We start from the raw sequence: 7,375 nt of genomic DNA, 5'->3' as shown, positions 1-7,375 counted from the left end.
GGAGAATGGGAGGGGACTGGTCAGACATAGGCTTTGGCCTCAAAGTCAAGTCTCTTGTTTGGGCTAGGGTACAGGAGGTCCTCAAAAGGCCCCTCTTACAGCTCCTCCGGGCGATGGAAATAGAATGGCAGGTTCCATGTGTCACTCGGAGTCATCCTGTATGCCTTCTGGATCCCAGGTCTGTGCTCTTCTCAGACCCTTTACATGGGTAGAGGGCTGTGGGTCAGTCTTTGGGTTTAGGGCACATGGGCTGGTGTCAGCAAGCCTTAGCGTTTGCGTTCAAGGGCCGGGCTTCTATATGGGCTAGGGTACAGGGGGACCTCCAACCCCCCTCGTGGAGCTTTATGTGGGCTGTGGAAATGGCATGGTGATGTTCCATTTGCCATGCTGAGTCACCCTGGACCAATTCTGGGCTCCAGGTCTGTCCTTTTCTAAGACACAGGACTCGGGGCCTCATAAGGACAGAACCATGTCTGGCATTGGGGACTGACCAAAGGAGTCGGCAGGGCAGAAGCGACACCAGTTCCATGATCACCCGGGAGGGCTGACACGAGCGCCCATGTGAGGGGTCGACTCAGGTGTAGTAGGGTTGCAATGTGCCCTAGTGTTAGGGCTAGGGTTAGGCATAGATTTAGAGTTGGGGTTAGGGATAAATTAAGAACCCAGGAAGCTCTAGGAATGGATCCTTCAGCAGTGCAGTTGTCCACCCAGAGGGATGAAGTGAAAGTGCCTGGGAAAATGTTGGCCAGCCTTAGCATTCAGGTTCAAGGGCCGACCTCCTCTTTGGGCTAGGGTACATGAGTCCCTCTTGAACTCTCATGTGCAACAGAAAAGGCATTGTGACATCCCATCTTTCACGTCAAGTCACCCTGAACCAGTTCTGAGTCCCAGGACTGCGCTTTTCTCAGACCCAGGACTAGGGGCTCCATGGTAACAGAGCCTTTGGGAGGGTTGGAGCTTTGTCTAGGGCAGTCTACTGGCAAGAGCGAAACCATTCCCGTGATCTTACTAGAGGGCTGATGTGAGAACTGATGCACAGGTCAAGCTCACGCATAGGTTTACAGAAAGCTTTAGGAGTAGGGCTAGGGTTCAGATTAGGGATAGGGAAAGAGTAAATTCCCAAGGATGCTCCAGGAACAAAACTGCAATCAGTGCAATAGATATCCAGAGGGCTGAGTTGAGGGCACATGGAAATCTGCAAGCCAGGCTTAGCATTTGGTTTCAAGGACCAACCTCCTCTTTGGGCTAGTGTACAGGGGTTTATTCAGAACTCCAACGTGAGCTCTATCCATGCTGTGGCAATGGCATTGTGACATTCCATGTGTCACAGCCAATCAGAATGCATCATGCTGGGCACCAGGTCTGTAGTGTTCTAAATGTCACGACTAGGAGCCCCATGGTGACAGAGCTTCGAGTAGGGTAGTTTCCATCCATGGGAGTGTCTAGGGAACAATCCACAGCAGTCCTATAGTCTCCATGGAGGGCTGAAGTGAGGGCCCATGCACGGGGCCAGTTCAGGTGTAGGTTTTCGGTGTGCCTGAAGAATAGGTGTAGGGTTAGGATTATGTGTATGGTTGGGGTTAGGGTTGGATTCAGATCCCAGGAAGCCCCAGAAAGGGATCCTTCATAGTGCAGTAGTCCATTTAGAGGGCTGAAGTGAAAAATGCCTGGGAAAGTGCTGGAGAGGCTTAGCATTCACTTTGAAGAACCGACCTCCTCTTTGGCCCAAGGGTACATTAGTGCTGCCAGAACGCCCACCTGCAGCTCCATCTGGGCAGCGGACATGGCATTGTGACATTCCATCTTCCTTGAAGAGTAACCTGTAACCAGTTCTTGGTCCCAGCTCAGCGCTTTTCTCAAACCTGAAACTTGGGGCCGCATGGGACATAGCCTTGGGTATGGTTAGGGTTTCATCTATAGGAGTCCCCAGGGCAGAAGTGACACTAGTTCTGTGATCTTCCTAAAGGGTTGAAGTGAGAGCCCATGCGTGGCATTAGTTTAGTTCCAGATTTGCAGAGTGCCTTAGGGGTAGGTTTAGGGTTAATTTTAGCTGTAGCGTTTAGAGGAAGTAGGGTTAGAGCAAATTCCTGGAATGCTCCAGGAACAGATTTGCCATCAGTTCAGTGGGTACCAAGGGGATTGAGTTGAGGGTGCATGGAAAGGAGCTGGCCAGGCTTAGCATTTGATTTCAAGGGCCAGCCTCCTATTTGGGCTAGGGTAAAGGGGTGCCTCCTGAGTTCAAAAGTGCCAACCCATCAGTACTGCTGCAATGGCTTTGTGACGTTCCATGTGCCACAGCCATTCACCATGCAGGTTGTTGGGCCATCGGTCCATAGTTTTCTAAAACTCATGAGTAGGAGACCCATGGAGGCAGAGCTTTGGCTAGGGTTGTTTCTGTCCAGAGGAGTGGCTAGGGTACAATCGACAACAGTTCCATAATCTCCATGGAGCACTTAAGTGAGGGCCAATGCACGGGGCTAGCGTAGGTCTAGGGTTGCTGTGGACCTTACGTTTAGGTCTAGGGCTAGGGAAAGGTGTAGGCTTGGGGTTATGGTTAGAGTAACATCCCAGGACCTTCCAGGACCTCCAGCAGTGCAGTGTTCTACCCATAGGGCTGACTTGAATGTTGGGACGTTGCCAGCCAGGCTTAGCATTTGCTTTCAAGGACCGGCCTCCTTTTTGAGCTGGGTACAGGGGGCTGTACAGCACCAACTTGGGAAGCTACATCCTTCCTGCAGAAATAGCATTGTGACATTCCATCTTCCATGGGGATTCACCATATACCATGTTTGGAACTCGGGTCCGTGCTTCGCAGTCCCAGGGCTCAGAGCACCAAGGGGACAGCACTTTGGCTATGGTTTGGGTTCTGTCTAGGGAAGTTGCCAAGGCAGAAGTGAAACACATCCCATGATCTTTCTGCATGGCTAACATGAGGGCCCATGCGCGGGGCTAGCTGAGGTAAAGGTTTGCAGAGAACCTTAGGGGTAGGTCTAGGGTTAATGTTAACTTTAAGGTTGAGGTTAGGGTTAGAATAAGATCCCCGGATGCTCCTGGGACAGATCGGCCATCATGCAGTGGGTACCCACATGGCCAAGTTGACGGTGCATAGAAATGTGCAGGCCAGGCTTATCATTTGGTTTCAAGGGCTGGCCTCCTCTTTGGGCTAGAGTACAAAAGTGCCTCCGGAACCCCAAGATGCAGCTCCATCAGTGCTGTGGCAATGACATTGTGACGTTCCATATTCCACAGCCAATCACCATATGTCATACTGGACCTACATCAGTAGTTTTCTAAGACTCAGAACCAGAAGCCCCATGATGAAAGAGCTTTGGCTAGGATAGTTTCTGTCCAGGGGAGTGGCCAGGGCACAATTGACACCAGTCCCATAGTCTCCATGGAGAACTGAAGTGAGTGCCCATGCATAGGGTTGTTATAGCCCTTAGGAGAAGGTGTATGGTTAGGGTTGGGTATAGGGTTGGGTTTAGGGTTAGAGTAAGATTCGAGGAAGCTCCTGGAATTGATCCTTCATCAGTGCAGTGGTCCCCCCAGAGGGCTTAGTTAAATGCACCTAGGAAAGATCCAGCCAGGCTTAGCATTCAGGTTCCAGGATTTGCCTCCTCATTGGTCTAGTATAGAAGGGTGCCTTTGGAGCCCCAACATGGAGCTCAATTCTTGCTGTGGAAATGGCATGTGACGTGATGTGCCATAGCCAATCACCATGCACCATCCCAGGTCCCAGTCTGTAGTGTTCTAAGACTGAGAACTTGGAGCCCCCTGGTGACAGAGCTTTGGCTAGGGTAGTTTTCATCCAGCAGAGTGGCCAGTGTACAATCGGCAGTAGTCGACACAAAGTCTCCATTGAGGACGGATGTGAGGACCCATTCCCAGGTCTGGCTCATATGTGGGGTTTCCGTGGGCCTTAGGTATAGTGCTAGGGTTAGGTTTAGGTGTATGGTTGGGATTAGGGTTAGAGTACGAACACTAGACCCTCCAGGAAAGGTTCCATCAGCATTGCAATATTCTACAGATAGGGCTGAGTTGAGAGTGCATGGGAAGGTGATACCCAGGCATAGCTTTGGATTCAAGGGCCAGCCTCCTCTGTGGGCCCAGCAACAGTGGGGCCTCAGAACACCAATCATGTAGCTGTCACTGGACATTGCAACATCAGGATGATGTTCCACGGTCCATGCTGTTGAAGCCAGCATCACTTCTGGGCACTGTGTCTCTGGTATTCTAGAACCAAGATCTCAGATCCACATGGGGACAGATCTTTGGCTAGCCTTTGGGTTCTGTCCAGGGGAGTCACCTGATCTGAAGCTGCACCAGTACTGTGATCTCCCTGGAGGGCTGAAGAGCGAGCTCAAGGACTGGGCCATCTCGGTGGTAGGTTTGTGGTGAGCCAGAGAAGAAGGGCTGGGTTTCAGTGCAGGTGTAGGGTTGGGGATAGGGTTAGAGTAAGATCCCAGAACCCTCTAGAAAAGGATCCCCCAACAGTACAGTGAGGCACTGAGGCAATTCAGAGGGCTGAATTGAGGGAACATGACAAAGTGCCAGCAGAACCTAGCTTTTGGTTCCAAGGGTCAGCCTCCTCTTTAGGCTTGGGTACAGGGGGTCTCCAGGGCCCCCTCGTGCAGCTGCATCCCATCTGTGGAAATGGAATAGATATGGTCAATGAGCTATGGCAAGTCCTCTGTACTGTTTCTGGGCTCAGAATCCATACTTTCTCAGACTCCAGCCTCCAGCGCCATGGTGACAGAGCCTTGGCTAGGGTTAGGGTTCAGTTCAGGGGATTCACTAGGGCAGAAGCAACACCATTCCCATGCTAGGTTGAGTGCTTCCTTAGTCTAAAGGCTGTCATCTTGGAACTTTGACCCAACTTCAGAACCTCCGTCTCTCTCTCACACTGCCTCTTCTCCACTTGTGTTCAGTCTCTTGCTCTCACTCTCTCTCAGAAATGAACATTAAAAAGTTTCAAATCAGCCTTGTCTCTTTCCACATTCACTTCTGAAGACGTAGGCATCGGTTCTGTCCATTATCCTTTTGTGATTTGGGGATTCCTGAAAAGACATATCAGATTTCCCCAGCCAGCCTCGAACAGGACGTGCAGAATTTCTTCTTTCAGCCTGACATGTCTCATACACGAAGACACTGGATTCCTAGTGCACACCCCACATCCTCCCAAAAACTTGGCTGTAACCATGGACAGCAGTACTGTCCCATAATCTGCTGGCATTTCAATTGGCTTGTCATTCTCATCTTCAGTTACCCAAGTATCTTCTGACATCTTGCCTTCTTTTTTTGCTGGGAAAACTGGCAGGGCAACTGAAGGAGCAAGGGATTCTGAAGCAGCCCAGATACTGCTTTGCTCCCACAAAATGGATGTTTTTTAACTCTCTATGGAAGATGCCAGAACATCACAGCCACCCTTGCCACTGCCAGCTGTTCAGAGCCCTGCACTAAATGTTGAGAAAACCACCATCCACCCCAATATGAACCCCACCCCCGCCACAGCATCAGTGTAGAGTATGTACAGCATGGATCCAGGTTCTTGGATCTGTAAGCAATGTTGGACTCTTGACTGGTAAGTCTAAATCCTCTGCATTGGCCTGTGGTGCAGTGCGGCCCCCCGAACCTTCTCTTGCAGCTCCATCAGGGTTGTGGAAATGGCATGGTTGTTTCCTGTACCATGCCGATTCATCCTGCACCGCCTCTGGGCCCCAGATCCATGGTTTTCTAAGACCCAGGACTCAGAGACACATAGGGACTAAACCTTGGCTAGAGTTAGGGTTCCATCTAGGGGAGGTCCCAGGGCAGAAGCAATAGCATTCCTGTGACCCACTGGAGAGAGGAAGTGAGGGATCATGCACAGGGACAGCTCACATGGAGGATTGCAGAGGCTTTGTGGTAGTGCTAGGGTTAGGGTTGTTATAGGGTTGGGTTTAGGGTTACACTAAGATCCCAGGATGCTCCAGGAACAGATCCGCCAGCAGTGCAGTGGTCCACCCATAGTGCTGAGTAAAGGCACATGGGAAGTTTCCAGCTAGGCTTAGCATTTGTGATCAAGAGCTGGGCTCCTCTTTGGGCTTGGGTAAAGGGGTGCCTCTGGAGCCCCTTCGTGTTGCTGCTTCTGGGCTGTGGAAATGCATGGTGATGTTTCATGTGCCATGCCATGTCATCCTGCACTGATTCTGGGTCATGGGGCTGTGCTTTCTCAGACCCAGAACTCGGAGCCCCATGGGGACAGATCCTTGGCTAGAGTTAAGGGTCCATCCACTGGAGTTGCTGGGCAGAAGTGAAACCTATCCCGTGATCCCTGGAGTAATGAAGTGAGGGCCCATGTGTGGGGCCGGTTCAGGTGTAGGGTTGCCATGACACTCCAGTGCATTGGGCCGCCTAGAGGGCTGAGTTTAGGGTGCAAGGGAAGGTTCAGGTGAGGCTTAGCTTTTGTGTTCAAGGGCCAGCCTCCTCTGTGGGGCCAGCTACTGTGCCGCCTCAGGAAACATGTCATGCGCCTGTCACTCGGTATTGGATATGGCATGGTGATGTTCCACGTTCCATGCTGATGAAACCTGCATCACTTTTGGGCTGTTTTATGAGGTGTTCTCAGACTTAGGACCCTGGTCCCTATGGGGACAGAGCCTAGGCTAAGGATAGGATTCTCTCCAGGGGAGATGCCAGGGCTGGTGCGGCACTAGTTCCATCATCTCCCTGGAAGGCTGAAGTGAAGGCATTTCCATGGTCATGGGTAAGCTTAAGTGTTCCGCTGAAAGTATGGTCTAAGGATCGAGTTAGGGTTAGGTGTAGATTAGTGTTAGTATCAGAGCCCAGGGATCTCATGGTGCTGAAACCCCAGCAGTCTGGTGGTCTCTTAGGAGGGCTAAGTGAAGGGAGCATGAGAGTATGGTGGCCATCCTTCGACCTTGGCTTCAAAGGCCGGCCTCCACTTTGGGCTAGGTCACAAGGTGGGGCAGGGGGGCTCTGGAGCCACCTGTTGCAGCTCCTTCCTGCAAGAGTTGTAGAAATGGCATTTGGATGTACCATGTGCCATGCTGAATCATTCTGAAATGCTTCTGGCCCCTGGGTCTGGCTATCCTCAGACCAAGGACATGGGACCCCATGGGGAGATGGCCATGGCTAGAGTTAGGGTTCTGTCCTGGGGAGTCAACAGGGCAGAAATAACACCAGTCCCATGATCTCCTTAGCAAGCTGAAGTGAGGGCCCATGTGAGGGCTGGCTCAGGTGTAGTGTTGTCATGAGCCATAGGGGTAGGGCTAAGGTGAGGTTTAGGGGTAGGGTTGGGGTTTGGGTTAGAGTAAGGTCTCAGGGCGATCCAGGAACGAGTCTACCCCCAGTGCAGTGGTCCACCTAGAGGGCT

The sequence above is a fragment of the Suricata suricatta genome, chromosome 17 (genome assembly GCF_006229205.1).
Source record: "Suricata suricatta isolate VVHF042 chromosome 17, meerkat_22Aug2017_6uvM2_HiC, whole genome shotgun sequence".
Lineage (NCBI taxonomy): Eukaryota > Metazoa > Chordata > Mammalia > Carnivora > Herpestidae > Suricata > Suricata suricatta.
Note: the sequence above shows the minus strand (reverse complement) of the source record.